This window comes from Callospermophilus lateralis, unplaced genomic scaffold (genome assembly GCF_048772815.1).
Source record: "Callospermophilus lateralis isolate mCalLat2 unplaced genomic scaffold, mCalLat2.hap1 Scaffold_123, whole genome shotgun sequence".
Classification (NCBI taxonomy): domain Eukaryota; kingdom Metazoa; phylum Chordata; class Mammalia; order Rodentia; family Sciuridae; genus Callospermophilus; species Callospermophilus lateralis.
In genome coordinates, this window is record NW_027512416.1 from 2136045 (window position 1) to 2155879 (window position 19835).

Sequence of the window (19835 nt, forward strand, 5' to 3'; positions counted from 1 at the left end):
GATATTAGCATATTTTTTAAAGTAGGTCATAAAACAATGAGCATAATAGAACTATATTTATTTAACTATGATTGTAGGTAATCTTATATGTTTCCTTTTTTTTTTCCTTCAGTACTGGGGATTTAGCCCAGGGCACTTTGTCATGGAGCTACATCCCCAACCCTTTTTATGTTTTTTTTTTTGTTTTGTTTTTTGAGACAAGATCTCCCTAAATTGCTGAGGCTAGTTTCGAACTTGTGATCCTCCTCCCTCAGCCTCCCCAATAGCTGGAATTATAGACATGTGCCACTGCACCCAGTATAGGTAATATTCTTTTTTTTTTTAAGATAGAGAAGAGAGACAGAGACAGAGACAGAGAGAGAGAGAGAGAGAGAGAGAGAGAGAGAGAGAGAGAGAGAATTTTTTAATATTTATTTTTTAGTTTTTGGCGGACACAACATCTTTGTATGTGGTGCTAAGGATCGAACCCGGGCCGCACGCATGCCTGGCGAGCGCGCTACCACTTGAGCCATATCCCCAGCCCAGTATAGGTAATATTCTTAAAATGTGCTAGAAACTAAGTTAAATTATCAGGGAGATTTATCATAAAGGCCACATTAACAGACAACTATTATCTTGATATATAGGCGACATGGAAAAATCCTGACCCTGTGGGAAAGGCAGACCAGCCAGTTTGAATGATAACACTGTTGCTCTCATGTGGCCCTAGGGATTTAAGTAGCTCCTTTGTAACTCAGGTTTATAATCAGCAAAACAGAAATAACAATGTCTTCATTTTACTTTTTTGAGTTTATTGTAAAGATTAAGTGAAAGAAATCATGTAAAGCATTTGTCAAAGAATAGGGCCAAATAAATATTGGTCTTTCTTACCCCAAATCTTAGATTTTGGTGCACATTCAACATCCATTATCCATTTCTTCCTTGTTAACTAAATAAAGACTTTAGTTCAAGAATCTTCTCCTTGGTAAGAGGCCCAATTCCAGCTCATGGCAAGGCCTGATGTTCCCAGTGGTTTGTGGATGTGATGATCACATTTCTCAGTACCAGGGTGGCTTCAGGTATGGGCAGGTCTCACATAACCAACCTCAAGTGGTTTTCAAGAAAATTTTCTCACCTTGAAATAAAGACCTCAAAAAGACCCATCCCTTCTTCCATAGGATTTCCCCTGCCTGAATGTGGCACCTGGGAATTCTGCAGCTATACTGTGGATGAAATTTACACCCTGACATCGGCAAAGATGGTAGATTCAAGGAACCTTCATTGGTCTTTGAATTTACCAACTTTGAAGCTCCCCTGAGTAGGACTTCTTGTTATGTGAAACAATATATTTTGCTAGTCTGGCATGGTGGCACATGCCTACAGTCCCAGCTACTCGAGAATGAGGAGATAACATCACTTGAGGCCAGCCCAAGCACCACATGTCAAAATCCCATGTCAAAAATAAAGACACACAACTATAATCCTAGCAGCTCGGGAGGCTGAGGGAGGATCAAGAGTTCAAAGCCAGCCTCAGCAAAAGCAAGGCACTACGCAATTCAGTGAGACTGTGTCTCTAATAAAATACAAAGTAGGGCTGGGGATATGACTCAGTTGTCAAGTGCCCCTGAATTCAATCCCTGTGCTCCTCATACACACACGCAACACACACACACACACACACACAAAAAAAAAGAAGATAGGGGAGAGGAAGGAAAAAAGGTAGGGGAAAGGAAAGGAAGGGAGAAAAGGAAAGAAGGGAGGGAGGAAGTAGTGCTAAAATTTCTCTCAAAAAATTCTATGACATTCATACTTAAAGATAATGGAAGTCTGTTGCTTCAAGGCTGATAGAAAATAGGCTTTAGTAAACCAGTCACTGTGGGCAGGCCTGTAATCCCAGCAACTATGGAGGCTGAAGCAGGAGAATCACAAATTCAAGGCCAGCCTCAGCAACTCAACAGGACCCAGTCACAAAATAAAAATAAAAAGGATTGGGAGCTGGGGTCGTGGCTCAGTGGTAGAGCACTTGCCTAGCATGTGTGAGGCACTGGGTTTGAGTCTCAACACCACATAAAAATAAATAATAAAAAGGGCTATGCTATCAACAACTCATTTAAAAATAAATAGATAAATAAAAAGGGCTGTGCAAAGTGCCCCTGTGTTCAATCCCCAGTGTCAAAAAACTTTTTTTTTAAGAGTGAGAGAGGGGAGAGAGAGAGAGAGAGAGAGAGAGAGAGAGAGAGAGAGAGAGAATTTTTTTGATATTTATTTTTTAGTTATCGGCGGACACAACATCTTTGTTTGTACATGGTGCTGAGAATCAAACCTGGGCTGCACGCATGCCAGGTGAGCTCGCTACCACTTGAGCCACATCCCCAGCCCCCAAAAAACTTTTTTAAAAGAAGATAGGCAGGAATGTTCCCTCTGATGTGCAGATGCTAACACACAATAAGTGGGTGGGAGGAGAATAGAAGTTCATTGGATTAAACAATGGGAAATGGAGAGAAGGGAGAGGGTGGAAATAGGAAAGACAGTAGAATGAACAGGGACATAACCTTCCTGTGTCCAAATATGAATACACACCAGCGTAACTTCATAGTGTGTACAACCACAAGAATGAGAAGTTATACTCATGTATACCAAAATCCATTTACTGTCATGTATAGCTAACAAGAATTATAATAAAAAATAAAAAAATAGGCACTGGGGTAACTGCACTGATATAGTCAGTTTCTCTTCTGTTTGGTCAGTTTCTATGGCTTTGACTATTACCATAGTAACTTCCATTTTGTTCATGACAGTGACAAAAATAAACAATATATTTGAAAGATAATATATTCCGTGGCTAAGTATCTGGGCTAGGAAGTCAGACTGACTGTGTCCAAATGTGGGCTGAGATAGTGTGACCCATGGTAACTTATCTAACCTGCCTACGCCTTGTACTAAGTCTACAACATGGGGGGGATGATATTACTTGCCTTGTAGGATTCCTATGGGGATTAAATAAAATGAAGCATGTAAAGGACAGTGCCCGACGCATAATAAAAGTTCAATTAATGCCAGCAAAGATGATTACACAGAGGGAAAGCATTTCCGTGTTTGTTTGGGCACGTTGTTGGTGTCCCAGAGAGTCATATGCTCTTTGTGAACCTGGAGATGCAGGTTTCTGGGACAAGATGAAGGAGGAAAACAAATGATTTTTTCCATCACTAGACTTGCCAATCCTGCCTCCCTTGGGCCTATTAGAATGAGCTGAAGTATTTCATGCCAGGGTACTACCTGGTGCAAGTACTCTCAAATGAACCCCATAGTTTGGGGTGTCTGTGTCCCAGCAGATTTTATTATAGGCTCCATATTTCCTCATTACTGTGATAAGAACTGGCCAAGGAAAGCACATATCTGATGAAAAAGTCCTCAATCATTATGATATTTTGTCACATTATCTTCTCAGACCTCTAAGCCCTTGATGTTAATATTAACCCTCATATCAAGTGACAATTACGCGTCTCCTTTAGAGGTTAAGGAAACAGGGGGTTGGGAGTGTCCCACAGAGGTATAATTTGTCCTTAATATTCAGGAGGCCCTGGGTTCAACTGCTAGGACCAAGAAAGAAAAAGAGAGGAAGACAAAACAGATAGGTGGGAGGGTTATATTCCAAAATTGGGAGAGTGAAAGCAAGAAAAATAGGAAGCAATCTTTTTTTTTTTTTTTTAGCGGTGCTGGGGATTAAACCCAGGGTGTCATACACATCAGCTATGTGTTCTACCATTGAGCTACATCCCCAGCCCAGCAGTCTTCATTTAGTTGTGGTATTTTATTTATTTAAAAATAAAAAAGCTAAAGCAATATGACAAAATGTTAATGTATATCTTAAATGGATACTGGACACAGATTTTTAAGTAATTTTGTCTACATTTTTTGTATGCCTAGAATATTTTTTTAAAATTTATTTTTGTAGCTGTAGTTAGACACAATAACTTTATTTTTATTTTATTTATATGTGGTGCTGAGGATCTAACCCAAGGCCTTGCACGAGCAAGGCAAGCACTCTACCACTGAGCCATAACCCCAGCCCCTAGAATATTTTTTAATTTTATAATATAAAAACTAAAAGACAGATTATAATTGTAATTTTTAAAAGCCATTTTTTTTTTGGTGGTGTTGGGATTGAACCCAGGGCCTTATACATGCAAGGCAAGCACTCTATCCCTAGCCCTACTTTTTTTTTTAATGGTGTTGGGACTGAAGCCAGCGCCTTGTGCATGAGAGGCAAGCACTCTACCAACTGAGCTGTATCTCCAGCCCATCATTACATTTTAATAATACAAAGAACTAACTGGATCTAGAGATTAAGTAGGAGATCTCAGATGGAAAACTTTTGAAAACTTAAGTCCTGATAATGAAGCAGACTCTGACTAACAATTTTGTGAAAAATATTTTTAAGTGCCAATAACCAAAAGAATTGTTTTAATAAGACCTAGATTAATAAAAAAGAAAAATGAGCCAGGTGTGATGATGCATGCCTGTAATCCCAGTGGCTTGGGAGGCTGAGGCAGAACAATCACAAATTTGAGGCCAGCCTCAGCAATTTAGTGAGGCCCTAAGCAGCTTAGTAAGACTCTGACTTATAATAAAAAATAAAAAGGACTGGGGATGTAGCTCAGTGGTAGAGTATCTCTAGTTTTAATCCCTAGTATCAAAAATGAAAAATGATCCTGGTCTGGGCAATTTAGGAGTTGTAATTGTGTGCAGAAAAGATTATGAAGAAAGGAAGAAAAATGTTCACATTTCTATGTTTAAAATTTTACTTTCCACCTGTAATCCAGCTACTTGGGAGGTTGAGGTGGGAGGATCACAGGTTCCAGGACAGCCACTGCAATTTTGAGGCCAACTTCTGCAATTTAGTAATACCCTGTCTCAAAATAAAAAAATAAAAAGAGCTGAGGATGTAAGTCAGTTAAAAAGTGCCACTGGGTTCAATTCCTAGTAGTGAAAAAAAATATATATATATGTATACATGTATATATATACATATATATAAATAAATATGTTTATTTATATTATATGGAAATCTAAACAGAAAAGGAGCAAAAATATTCCAGAACAAAAGCCAGTTAGATTAGGAATCAGCCCAGTACAGTAGCGAGTGTCGGGAGGCAAAGACAGGAGGACTATGAGTTCAAACCCAGCCTCAGCAACTTAGTGAGGCCTTGAGCAACTCAACAAGACCCTCTCTCTAATAAAATATAAAAAAGGGCTGGGGATGTGACTGGGTAGTTAAGCACCCTAAAAAAAAAAAAAAAGATTGGGAATCAACTTCAGTAATAATAGTTCTAAAACTTTTGTTTGTATTCCATATCTAGCACCACGAAAAGAGAAGGAAAAGAAAAAAAAACACCAACTTTTGTTTGGGTCATGGTGCAACTCACTGTTACCTGCCTGGCACTCATTTAGGAGAGTCTGGGTTCAATCATTGGCATCAAATAATAAAAAATATATAGCTTTGAGATTAAAAAAAAATCCAACATTGCACAAAACCACTGGGTCTAAGGTGTTTGCTGGTAATTTCCACTTACTATTTCTATAGATCACAGTTGAAAATTCTTATGATTTAATTGAATCTAAAAAGAATGGATGCTTATATGGTCAATAAAAAGAAAGAGAGAATTCTACCTTCCCTGAGATGAGGAAAAATTTAAAAAAGCATTAATATCTGGGTCATTTTTGGCAAAGATAAAGGACATTTGAAAGTAAAACTTAATTGTTCCTCAAATAGTGGGACAAACAATTGTTTGTCCTCATTAAATTTAAGTTCAGGGGCTGAGGTTGTAGATCAGTGGTACAATGCTTGCCTAGCATGTGTGAGGCAGTGGGTTCGATCCTCAACACCACATAAACAAAGAAAATGAAGTTATTGTGAAAATAAAAAGTTCATTTTCAATGAAAGAAATTCTTTAATTTTTTTTTTTTTAGTTTTAGCTGTACACAGTACCTTTATTTTCTTTCTTTCTTTCTTTTTAATATGCTTTTAGATATTGATGGACATTTATTTTATTCATTTATTTATATGTGGTGCTAAGAATAGAACCCAGTGCCTCACACATGCTAGGCAAGTGCTCTGCCACTGAGCCACAACTCTCCCTGCTATTTATTTATTTTTATGTGGTGCTGAGGATCAAACCTAGTGCCTCACACGTGCTAGGTGAGCGCCTCACCTCTGAGCCACAAACCCAGCCCCCATCAATGAAAGAAATTCTATAGAGAGAAACAAAACAACCCCTGAAGCAGTTGACACGTTATGTTTTCCAATTTAGATATTATTCCTAAAGAAGGCCTGTCTGATAGGAGAAAAGAAAATTTCCTTGAATATTTTTAAGCTCTTACAGGGTACCAGGAACTCTTCTGAGTGTTCTGTCAATAGAACTTCACTTAATCTTCATTACACCCCTCAATGACCCCTAATAAAAGGACAGTGCAGAGTGGCTGTTACAGATACAAATGGCAAAGCAGTGGTAGCCCCTAGGTTCCCCCTTCCAAACACTTTGAGACACTGCCTTTGGGGCTCAACCAGCTGAGGACAAGAGTACAGTCAATCTGCCTTAGAGAAAATCCAGAAGGTTTCTGCCTGTCAGAAATGATTTTCAGTGAATTGATTTGAAATGTGTTGTAGGAGCTTGCATTAGTATGAGAGATATTTGCTATTGAGGTTTAAAAAAAAACAATTGTTTTTATTCAATTGACCAGGACATTGATCTTCCCAATATTTATTTTAATAAGTCATTCCAACTGATTGTAACCTTTTCCACTGACATCTGCCAACTCTCCATTCCTTATTTTGTATATAAGTAAAGAGAATCTGAACTCTTTTTAAAATTTTTTTTTCTTTTCCTTTTTTACCTTTGATGGACACAGTACCTTTATTTTATTTATTTATTTTACATGTGCTGAGGATGGAACCCCAGTGCCTCATAAGTGTTAGGCAAGCACTCTGCCACTGAGCTGCAACCCCAGTCCCTGAACTCTTTTTGCCATGGAGTATTTACCAAAACTGTGGCCCATACACAGCAGCATTCTCAGTCAGGGCCTATAAATTCAGAGGTATGGCTGGGAGACTAATGCTGTCCACAAAGAGAAGAGTCAACCCTTGTCATGTGGCAGTCTCATTGAATTCACATTCATTTTGCAACATGAGAAGAATAAAAGGACAATTTCTGGAAAGTTTGCTTGAGATGTAATGTCAAGGGGCTGAGAAATGGAGGGAGAAATGGGGAATGTTCTGTGGCTAAATATGGAATGTTTATCTCTAACATAACAGAGATCTGATGGCTGCTTTCCAATACATGGTACCTCTCCCCAGAGCCCACCATACCTGACTTTGAAATCTGTTTTATAGCTTTAGGTAAACAGAAATGCTTTTTTGTTTCTTCAAGAAAGGCATTCCAGGACTATACTGGTCCTTCTTTACAAATAAGGACAAAATAAGGTCCTTCTTTACAAATTTACATTGGCTGCAAAATGTTGGTGAAGGAGGCTCCTGGGCAGCGTAAACTGGGCTGCATACATTATCCATACCAAAGAAGACCTGAGTTGCTGATGTAGGCTTTCTTCACTGGTCTCTCTTGTTCCCCGCTGGGCTGCATCCACGCTCAAGGAGCATCCATTCTTTCACTATGTAACTACTGAGCCCTCCCTCGATTCATAGCACCCTAGAAACTGGGCAGGACATTAAAGAAGTGTTAAATACTTTCCTGCCCTCCAAATGTTTATAATTCAGTTGATGAGGAAAAGGTACTCCATGGAACAATTACATAATAATGAGAGTCTGTGATTAGCCTATCAATAAATCTATGAAGAATGTGATCAGAATATCAGAAGAACATTATTTCATCTGGGAAGTCTTCAAAGAGGTGGGACTTAGTTTGAATCTTAAAGGAGGGAGATAGATGAGAGGAAGAGAATATTAGAAAGGTCATTTGCTAAAACTTAGGTACAAACTATTAACATAAAATTGAGGGGAATTAGAAGATTTGGGGGTGCTGGGGTTACAGCACAATGGTAGAGGTTATGCTTAGTATTCATGAGGCTCTGAATTCAATTTCCAGTGGTAGGAAGGAAGGGGAACCGAGGGAAGAAAAGGTGAGAAGGAGAGAGAGGAAAAAAAAAAGAATCTGACCAGATAGGTGAAGACCCAATTCTTGAAAGATATACCAAGGAGATAAGACTATCTGTTGTGAATTGGAAAGTGCTAGACAGGGCACCATATGAAGAACAGAGTTTGAGAAATAGAGTGGGTGGTGGTCTGTGTTGTAACTCCAATGAAGAAGAGCAAAATGCTCTGACCATGGCTTATGAAACTTCCTGTGGTTCAGAAAGGACTCCTGCAGTGCAGAGGTTGTTGGGCATTAGGAAATGTACCTCCAGGTCCTTGAACTTTGCTAATCAGTGACGGCCTGTTCTCAAAAACAAACAAAACAATCTCCCACTAAACTCATAAGGCTCATGTGATATGAGCAGGGTAGGAAAGAAATTTCTTCTTGTAGCCACCCTCTCAGCTGCAGTGCCTGGAGCCCCACTAACTGACAAAAGATAGACAAGAGGAAAAAAAAGACTATTGCACATACATATGGGAGCTTTACAGACAAAGAATGAAAGCCCAGAGGTAGGTATTCCCTAGGGCTTGTGTACCATTTTAGCAAAGTGTGGAGAAGTTTTGGGCTTGGGCAGGGGGCAGGTTGAGGGAAGGAGACTAGGAAACCTAGGATAAACAAAAGATGTTGAATAAGATGTATCAGGCAGAGTCCAGTCATCTCAGGTGATCAGCTTTATTATCTATGGGTCATGAATATTTGCACTTTGTGACAAAATTTGCAAATACTTTTCCCCCCCATATGTTAATTTCCTCAGCTAACAAGGCAGGGTTGGGGTGGGGTGGGGGAATCATTTTCTTTTTCCTGAGAGAAAAAGAAAAAGTGGGTAGAATCCCAAACAAGAGCCAGGACCTAGCATACTTAAAGAAAATTTTGGGGGGGATGGGAGTGGGAATAGGGTTGGGGACTGGAATCCAATCCCCAGAGTCTATAGGAGCTAAACAAGTGCTCTACAACTAAGCTCCATCCCCAGTCCCCACAAAAGAGATATTTATGCCCTTTTATTTTTAGAGCTTTTCCTGAGTGTGCTGTTCTTCAATTGCTTTCAACTCAAAATAATTGGCATACCAAAGTGGCATATTTTGGAGTGGCATACTTCATTCCTTTCAGGAGTATATTGGAAATAGCAAAACTACTAAACTCTTTTAGAAGTTGCCCATTTCTTTTTGCTTCCTAAGCCTACCACAATCCTTCAAGTAAAGAGGAGCAATCATATTCAGATTGACTACAGGAATTTTTAAATTTTAAGTTTATAAATTGCTTTAGTAGAAAAAAAATAAACATTTATATAAGTTATAACAATGTGTCCTCATGTCCCCAGGTACACTGTACATTTAGGCTATATAATCTATTTAACACTCTGAAGAGAATTATGAGCTATTTGTTTAAAGAATCTGTTTACATAAATAATTTGTTGTAATAGCTTAAAAGAGAAAAAAGCACATCATGGCAAAATAGAACATAATAGAAAGAGTCATAAGGTAAATGACAAGGGACTGGGCATGTAGCCCTATGGTACAGTACTTGTCTAACATATGCAAGGCCCAGAATTCAATCCTCACCACTAGGGAAAAAAAAAACAAAGGTAAATGACAAGAACTGTTTTAAATGTTGGCTGTGGTGCTGGGGGTCTGCATCAGTGGTAGAGTTCTTACCTAGCATGATCAAGGCCCTGGATTCAATCCCCCATATTCAAAATAAGAAAATAAATCTCAATTGTGATCATAGAAGTTTATGCAATTGTATGTTTGTCAGAACTTGTTGAACTATACCTTTTAAAAGGGTAAATTCTATTTATATAAATTATACATTTTTTTAATAGGGGGAAAGGTAATTTACAAACCAGGAAATATATTTGCAAGTTTTGTCATAAAGAACAAATATCCATGATTCATAAAGCATTTCCAAACAAGTAGAAAAGCAGTAACCCAACAGAAGAATGGGCAAAAAAAGATCTGTAATTTCACAGAACAGAAAATGAAAATAGCCTTTAAACGTACAAAAAGATGCTCAACTTCACAAACAATGAAAAATACAAAGTAAAATTACTGAGAAGTACCATTTCTTTTCCATCAAATTGACAACTTTGTTACTGATGTTGCAGGGAAACAGACATTATCACATATGATTATTTGGAATGTAAAATGGTTTAACTCCCAGAAAGGATAATTCAGTAGCATCTGGCAAATTATATAGGCATTCTTCAGTCTCGAAAACACACTAGCAAAAATAGAAAGTACCTCCTGGTCAAGGTTATGACTGTACCATTATTTGTAACAGCAATATAATGGAAACTAGATTAGAGTTGTAGTACGGTGGTAGAGTTTAATCCCTAGTAGAAGTGGGCCGGGGGAGTTAAAAAAGAAATACACCTTCAATTATGTATTGAAACAACATAAAATCTGGGATTTGTTGGAGCAAAACGAAAAAGGAATGGATAAGACAAGAATGGTACTGGATGCAGAGACACATTCCTGTAGTCATAGGAACTGGGGAGGCTAAGGCAGAATTGCTGGAGCCAGGAGTTCAAGGCCAGCCTAGGCAACATAGTGAGACCCAATTAAAAAAAAAGTGTAGCAAAATCTTGACAATAGTTGAACCTGAGTTATGGGCATTAGGGGTTTGTTATACTTTTCTTTCTTGTGTTAATATTTATAATAAAATTCTTAAAACAAGCATAAGCTCTGAATTTTTATTAACTCCACCAGAACACAATTGCACCCCGCCTCAGGCCATTTAGTGCACATGAGACCAGAACTCATATCAAGAACCCTCTTAGCATCCTTTCATCTTCAAAGACCTTTAGAAATCTTAAAGATAGAGTTTACCATGTTATTGAGAGGTATTTCAGTTAATGGCTTCATGTCTACATGAAGAAATTAAATAACAGAGTATAATAATAACAGCTTGATGTGTCTCGGGCCATGCTTTTAAAAATGCTCACAGCACTTTCTCATGTAGTTATCTTAGCTTCACCTAAAGGGTCTGTAATTACTGCTTCTTCACAAATGGGAAACTGAGTATCTGAGAAGTTAAGTGGTATCTCCGTGTTCACTGCTGGACTGATACTGAGACTCAGGCTCCCCAACAGCCCACTGGCTGGCATTTGGTAGTTGATAGTTGGTAGTTAACATACAGACTACAAAGGAAAGTAACATTGAGAGATGAGATTAAAATTCATGTCAAGTTTTGCTCCATTTTAGGTGGTACCCAAATTAGAAAGATAACCTTAAAACCCTGAATATCCTATGTAATGGATAGTCTAGAATGTCTAGAACTAGTTAAAAACATCTGTGTGTATGTGCATAGCCACCTTCTTCCTTGTCAATGAAACAAAGGGTATCTCTTTACTCTCGAAGCCTAGTTTTGTGGGCTTGTGTCTACAAAGTAAATATAGTGTTTGTACCATCTTGGCCTCATTTCTTTCTATAGGGAAGAACTGAGCTAATATATTAATGTTCATCAAATAATCACAGAGTGTTTTGTTATAAGGTTAGCCCAAATCTTTTTTTTTTCCTTTACAGTACTGGGGATTGTACCCAGGGCTTTGGTAGGCAAACATTCTACAACTGAGCTATACATCCAGCCTCAACTCAAGACCTAAACACTTTATCTTTTTGTGTGTGTGTGGCGGGGGGAGAAGCTATCATTTCTAAATAGCATACTTAAATGTTTTAAAGCTATGTTTGTTGAAGCAATACTGGCAGATGGGAAAGCCTTTACATGGAAATGCTATATTTAGTCTTTAATTGTAGAATGCCATCTTTAAATATTTGATTACTCTGGCATTTATATTGTGAAAAAGAGAACTGGCTTTCAACTTAAGTTCTTTTGTTCTTTATCTGTGTAACACACTTGGTGTTAGTTGAATACTTTGTTTTACTATATTTCAAAAAGCAGTGTGATGATTTCTTATTATTGCTTCATGTTTTCTAACAATTTGAGTCAAACCAACTTTTTGTAAATAAGAAATGAAAAAGAAGTCATGTAAAAATTTCTAGGAATTAAAAGGTATACATTAAAAATATATACTATAACTGGGCTGGGAATGTAGCTCTATGGTAGAGCACTTGCCTACCATAGGGTTTGAGCTTCAGCATTGAAAAAAAAAATACTCTCCTATTATATTTATGCCTCTATTCCCTCTCTTTATTCCCAGTAACCATGAGAGCAAAACTTGGAGTAACTTGCTCTTTCCTGATGTATTAATTTAGTAATTGTATTTTGATAAGTATAGAAACCTACAAATGAAGCTACAGGGGTGGTATTCATTTAGTTAATACCATGAAACCATTAAGTATCATGATCTTGAAATAAATAGTGGGTTGAGATATCATTGTCTATGTTGAAGTATTTTTAACTGGAACAAAAATAAAATTGCTACTGTTTCTATTTTCTTCAAACAATTACTTGGTAAAAGTGGGTGGAATCCCAAACAAGAGCCAGGACCTAGAGTCCTAGTATAGAAGCCACAACTGGGAAAGCTCATCAGCCTGGCAAATACCAACAAAATTCCCTCTGCTGTACTAGATGTATCTGTCCTTTACTCTGCAAATGAAACAAGAGGGAGACGTGACACCACCAGGCTCAGTCTCATTAATTCTATGGATGGTGACTGACCCACTATCAAAACCAATTTCTTAAATCAAATGATGTATTGCCCCCTTCATTTGAGAATACTCTGGCCAGGTAGCATGACATTTTGTAGATAAAACAGCCACCCTACGTTGTTCTCAAACTATTGCCCATTTCCCCCTTGGGGAAAAAGCAAGGAAAAAAAAAAGTAAAAACTACACACACACAAATCTTTGCCACTCTACAAGAAAAAAACTGTGTGTGGCAGGGGAGGGGGTGGAACATGGAAAATAAACTTAAAAGAGCCTCTGAATTTGGAAATACAGCACTTGGCTGACTAGCTATGTGACCTTGGGTAAAGTATTTTACGTTTCTTGAATCTTAGCTTTCTCACCTGCAAAATGAGGACAATAATTCTATGCATAATATAAATCAGACATAATATAAGTTCTCTTTGAAGAGTGAGTTTAGAGGGGATTTTACTTTCTAATTCTTTTAAAGAATGAAAATGCTTAGATAATAAGTCTAAAGAGCATCAAGTGAGACAATGAATGTGAAAGATTCTGCAGACACCACTGCTCTACCATGACAATTGCTGAAGACATGTCTAGTGAGATGGAGCAGGAGTGCTGATGAAGCACTGGAGAAGGAAACTTCTCTCCCCCCCACCTCCTCTTCACTTTTCAGCATCTGAATTAGGAGCCATTCTATTGAATCTAGTGCTTAAGAAAAAGCTGTATATCCCCAAGTTCTCTCCCCAACCTGGTACCCAGTCAGAGAAAGAACTCTTTATGGTCTTTTATCTTTCATTCTTTATGCTCTCCCCTCTTCCCTCTTCCCTTCCTCCTCCTCCTCCTCCTCCTCCTCCTCCTCCTCCTTCTCCTCCTCCTCCTCCTTCTCCTCCTCCTCCTCCTTCTCCTCTCTCTCTCTCTCTCTCTCTCTCTCTCTCTCTCTCTCTCTCTCTCTCTGTTTTGTTGTTGGTGGTGGTAGTACCAGGGATGGAATCCAGGGATGCTCTACCACTGAGCCTTATCCCCAGATCTTTTAATGTTTTATTTTGAGACAAGTTCTCCCTAAGTTGCACAGGCTAGCCTTGAACTTTCCATGCTCTTGCCTCAGCCTTCCAAGTAGCTGGGATTACATGTGCACCCCTGCATACCCAGCCAGTATTGAATTTTTCCATAGTGGCCCAAGAAATCCCCACTGGTGTCCCTAAGCTGAGGTTACCAGCCTCCAGCCTGCTGGAGAACCTGGTTCAAATAATTCTATGCTTTTCCAGAGCATTCCTAGAGGATAATACTGAAATAGGAATAGTGTGATTTGCCATGCTCCAGCCAACCAAAGTTCAGACTCCCCTAGGAATTTGCTAAGGCTTTGATGCTTTCCATTAAAAACTTGTTGTTTCTAAGAGCTTTCTCTTACAGCTTCAACTCTCAAGGGTGACAGTTATATCCCCCACGGACCCTGCTATGGTTCGAATGTATGCCATAAAAGTCCAGTGTTGGAAACTAAATTCCAAAATTTTTATGTTAATGGTATTGGATGTGGGGCCTGCATTTGTGGCTTTGTAAGTAGAGGAAGAAAGACATGAGCTAGCATGCTTGCTCTGTCTTGCCTGTGATGCCCTCCACCACACACAAGATGAACCTCACAAGATGCCAAGCACATGCTGATCTCCCATCTCTTGTACTTCCCAGTCTCTAGAACCATGAGCCAAATAAATTTCTATTCTTCACAAATTGCTGAAATTCGAATATTTTATTATAGCAACAGAAAATAAACTAAAACAGATACTTGGATGCATTCATTCTGTGCCTTTCCTTTGGAATTCATGGGAGGGTCACAGTTGTGAGGATGTGAGATCATAAAGGAGGGGAGAATGACAGTAAGAAATGAAACACGGAGGTACTGAACATTCGCCTAGCATGTGCTGGATTCAATCATCAATGAAGCAACAGCACTAGAAGGAGGAGTGGGAGGAGCAGGAGGAGAGAGGGAAGGGGAAGGGGGAGGAGAGGGAGAAGGAAAGGAGAAGGGGAGGGGAAGAAAAAAAATGGAACATTGACTTTCTTTTCCTTTTTTCTGGATCTCTGCAGTAGATGGCAGCAAGATGTCTGAGGGTATGGAAATTGGGCAGGAGAAGTAAAAAGCCGGACTCTGGCTCCATCGATGAAAGATACTTTTTCCCCTCTGGACAAAAGAGGGAATCAGAATAATGAAATGTTCAAGGTTTGTTAGAACCTTGTTTGAGGACATGCATTTCAGCTGAAGAAAGAGCTGTTATATAAATGGGATTTCTCTGTTTAGAAATGCCCCGCAGAAATCAAGCTGTCACCAAAGCCTGCTCCATCTAACTGTTCCTCTGAGTTTTGCTGCAACCCATAAGTTATAATCAGAGGAAGGAAATGCCTGAGAGATCTGAAGGTTTTAATTGTTGTCTGTTGTCGAGTACAGATGGTTTGGATTACCGCACAGGAACCTAGCTCAAGATCAGTGTCTATAATCAGCTGCCTGAATATATGATCTTAGCTGGAAAACCACTTCTGGGTTAGAACTGTGTGGCTACTTTTAAATAACATTAGTGCCTGCAACACTGACCATCAGAGATAAAAACACAAATTTATCAGAAATTGATAGCATAGCCAAACTCACCACATATGTCATGTAAAAGAAGACGCTGCCAGTGAGATTTAAAAGAACAGAAAGTGGATGTGATTGGGTGACAGAAAGTCAAATCAACTCTACTGCCAGGCCCCCCTGGTTTCTTGTAGGTTAATAAGGCGACAGTTGGCAGAATGGATTTGCTAGAGATAAAGGAAGATAGAGAGGTTGCAGTGTGTGCCTGGGACCAGCAAAAATCATTTTGTTGCTTGAAATCTTGGTGTTTGGTGTTTGGTGATTTTTGGTTTTGTTTTTTAAACCAGGGACTGAACCCAGGGGCACTTAATTACTGAGCCACATCCCCAACCCTGACTTTTTAATTTTCTTTCTTTTTTTTTTAAGTTGTCAATGGATTATTTATTTGTTTATTTGTTTATTTATTTATTTATTTATTTATTTATTTATTTATTTATTTATGTATTTATTTATATGTGGTGCTGAGGATCAAACCCAGGGCCTCACACATGCCAGGCAAGTACTCTACCATTAAGCCACAACTCCAGTCCCCCGACTTTTTAAAAATTCATTTTGAGACAGGGTCTTACGAAGTTCCTTAGGGCTTTGCTAAGTTACAGAAGCTGGCTTTGAACTGGCAATTCTCCTACCTCAGCTTCCTGAACCTCTGGGTGAAATCTTAGTATAAAATACACATCTAATTTCTTGTACACACTACAGAACACTTGAGCTTTTCACCCTATTAACAGTGAATAATAAAATAGGGTTTTTTTTTGTTTGTTTTGTTTTTAATTTCAACAAGAACACAAATAAAGCAAGGGCAAATAACTCTGTCAAAAGATAGATAGAAGATCCTTTTGATCTCTATCAAAAGATAGAGATCCTTTTGTTCCTACCTTGGGACAAATATCTAATCCTTTTAGATTTGTTCCTGCCATTGCCTTGTGTACAAAGGGGGATTGAGGTGGGGTATAGGACATCTCTCCAGGGAAAAGATCTTCTTGTTCTGCAAGTAAACAAAATGTAAAGGGCTCTTTTGAGATATGTGCTTTGAATCTGAGGATATATGCTGCTATGAACAAGAATTGATCAAATTCTTCAAGGCTAGTGATGTCTGGGGCTAAGGGCTATAGGTGTGTAGCTCAGCAGTCAAGTACATGGTTAGCAAGACCCTGGGCTCAAATCCCCAGCACCAAAAACAAAAAGCAAAATCCCCAAAACCAAAATGAGTGGTATTTTGAAGCTCCTTCTATACTTTCAACCTTCCCATGTGAGACTTCAGGTCTGATTTCTCTCTTGGAGAGACACATTAATGGTATCGATTCTCAAGCCAGCTCAAAGGTGTGGGTATCAAGAGGGAGGTGGCTTCAGAATGAAACCTTCTGATAACTCCACATCTTTCTTTCCATTGTAAGATACATCTCTTCCTTGGTCCCCAAAGTCCCACTTCTAAGAACGTCTGCAGATTAATGGGTTGGGATTAACAGGACTTTGTTTCCTCTCTGAATGTCTTAGAGATAGGAAAAGATGCAATTAGCCAAAGAGTCTGTTGGGTTCTAAATTATCTTCTATGATGAAAATAGTACAGTTTGACCATGCAAAAATAGGCACAGTGATTTATTTAGAAAATTTCTAAAGAAATAAAAATCTAATTAATCTTTTGTGGGGAAACTTTTTCACTCCCATGAGCAGGCTGGTGCTAGCAGCAAGGTGAGTAGAGGAGGAAAACTTGGCAAATTTCAGTGAACTGGACGCGGTGGTGGCCACATGTTGAGATACCTCAAAGGCAAGGTGTCATGATTTTATAGGATACCCAGGTCTATTGGTTGGGGGACCTTTGACCTAGCTTCCTGTGCTTTACAATTAAAAATGTCTTTTTTTATATAGCTTTATTTATATGTGGTGCCGAGGATGGAACCCAGGGCCTCACACATACTAGGTGAGCACTCAATCGCTGAGCCACAAACCCAGCCCTTGATTTCTTTTAAAGACTTTCAGATGAGAAAAAACAAGAAGGAAACAGGGAGAGACACTATACAGCCTTCTCTGGACTTTGGCAATGAGGACTTTATTATACCCAACACTTACATTTTGCCTGTAACTTTTTTTTTTTATCCTCATTTCCAGATTGGCACAGTGGTGCCCACCTGTTATCCTGGTGACTCTGGAGGCTGAGGCAAGAGGATCGCAAGTTGGAAGCCAGCCTGGGAATTGTAGCAAGACCCTATATCAAAATAAAAATAATAATAATAATAGAAAAGACTGGAGCTGGTCATGTGGCTCAAGCGCTAGCGCGCTCGCCTGGCTTGAAAAAAATACAAGGAAACACACACATATACACAACCATTTGTTCCCGAATAGAAATGTAAATAGGGCCGAATCAAACAATTTGTTCTTCTTTCTTCCAAAGGCAAAAAAAAAAGTAAAAGAAAAGGTAGGCTGCTGGCTGCGCCCCACAGAGCTCCTTCCACAATGGTGTGTACAAAGGGACAGCTGGGGATTTCGGGTTTCTGCAATACAGGGCCGCAGACAGAGGCAGCTCAAGGAAGGGGGGTGGTGTCATGCACCCAAGGAGCAGGGGGTCCAACTTATTCAAGTCCAGGGTGCCCTCTTTGAGATCTGGGTACCCCCTGGGATATACCTGGGGCCGCACCCTCTCCAAGTCCTGAGCACTCTAGGGGAGAGGTCGCCAGGGCCACAAGCTCTCCAAGTCTGGGGCACCCATGCCCCACCCCTCGTGAGCCCGCTCTTCGAGGAGTGTGGCTGTATCCGTGCTGGGGCTCAGTATGCCGGCACCTAGTGCTTGGGCAGCAGCTGGCAGCCTCTTTTGACGTGGCTGATAACTTTCTGCTTGAGCTGCACCACTTGCTCACTCAGCAGGCTGGCGGTGGACTCCAGCTCCTGATCTGCTTCTTCACTTTCTTCTCCAAGTGCGAGATGCGCTCCAGCTTGCGCTTGTGTCACTTGGAAGCTGCCATGCATTTGGCCAGCTGTTTGCGATCTGGCTCTTGCGTGTCCACCTTGATGGTCCACAGCGGCGGGCTCTCGCGGAAGCTTGGCATGTCTGCCACCATCTGTGGGTCCTCCTTGAGCGCTGCCAGGCACAGCGGACCCAGTGGTATGGGGGCAGCTGCAGTGGGAAGGGAATGGGATCGGCGGTGATGGGCACAGTGGCAGCACCCAGCACCCCTGGGATCCAGCTTAGAACGGTGCCTCCTCGTGGCCAGCTCACGGAGGTGGGGTGAATAGGGACTACACGCTGGATGCTGTGCCAGAGCATCTTCTTTCAGTGCCACAGCAGAGGCTGCCCTACCAGTGCCAAGCTGGTTCTGCTTGTGCAAATCTTCCAGAGCCTTCACAAAGCCCTCGGTGAACTCCTACTCCTCCCTGGCTGCTACCTTGGGGTAGAGGAACTGCGTGCTTCTCCTGTGGTGGTGACCAGCCCTTTGGACTGGATTATGGGGCCCTCGAGCTCAGGAGAGGTGAGCTTGAGTAGCTCCAGATCTGGTGAGGACGGCAGAGGCGGGCGCCACTGCATTGGGGGTGCCCATCCCGCCCAGGGTGGCTGAGGTGGCGCAGCCGCTGTCTGGAGCAGCAACACCTGCTTGCTCAGGCTCAGTGTCAGGGTGTCCTTCTGGGGCACCCCAGGAAACAAGCAGCCCTGGGACGCTAAGTTGCTGCCATTGCCACTGGTGCTACCGCCCAGGCTCAGGGCCTCATTGCCTTAGAGGGGTGTTTCCACCTGAATGCACAGGTAGAAGGCGGGAGTGGTTGGGCCTCTGTGCCCGGCCCTCCCACAGCGGCTCCTCAGAAACATTGTTCTTAAGGGAGAAAAATTTAAAGCATTCCCTCTACAATTAAAAAAAAAATGATGCCCTTTTTCTTCCACTTCTATTCAACAACATCCTTGAAACTCTATCCAAAACAATGAGAAGAAAGAATTAAAGATAAATAAGTAGGAAAAGAGGAACTCAAACTATCACTATTTGCTAATGACATGCTTTTATATTTAGAAAACCAAAAAATATTCACCTGAAAACTTTCTTTACTAATAAATAAATTCAGCAAAATAAACACCCATAAATCAAATGCATTTCTATACTTTAACAATGAATCCACTGTAAAAATAAAATTAGGAAAACCACCCCATTAATATGGCCTCAAAAAAAAGAATAAAACAAAATACTTGGGAATCAATCTAAAAAAGAGTTAAAATACCTCTACAATGAAAACTACAGAACACTAAAGATAGAGATTGAAGATCTTAGAAGATGTAAAGATGTTCCAGGCGCTTGGATAGGCAGAATGATCATAGTCAAAACAGCCATACTAACAAAGTAGTTATACAGATTCAGTGCAATTTCTTTTAAACTTTCAATGACATTCTTCATAAAACTAGAAAAAGCAAGCATTAACTTAATTTGAAAAAATTAGGAGAGCCACAATAGCCAAAGCAATTCTCAACAAAACGAGTGAATCAGTAGGCATCACAATACTAGACCTTAAACTATACTAGAGAGA

At 40.0% G+C, this 19835-nt stretch overlaps 1 pseudogene; it reads right to left on the reverse strand.

The window, feature by feature from the left end:
- Positions 1 to 18095: 18095 nt before the first annotated feature.
- Positions 18096 to 19131, reverse strand: LOC143388550 (transcription factor JunD-like; annotated as a pseudogene).
- Positions 19132 to 19835: the final 704 nt, after the last annotated feature.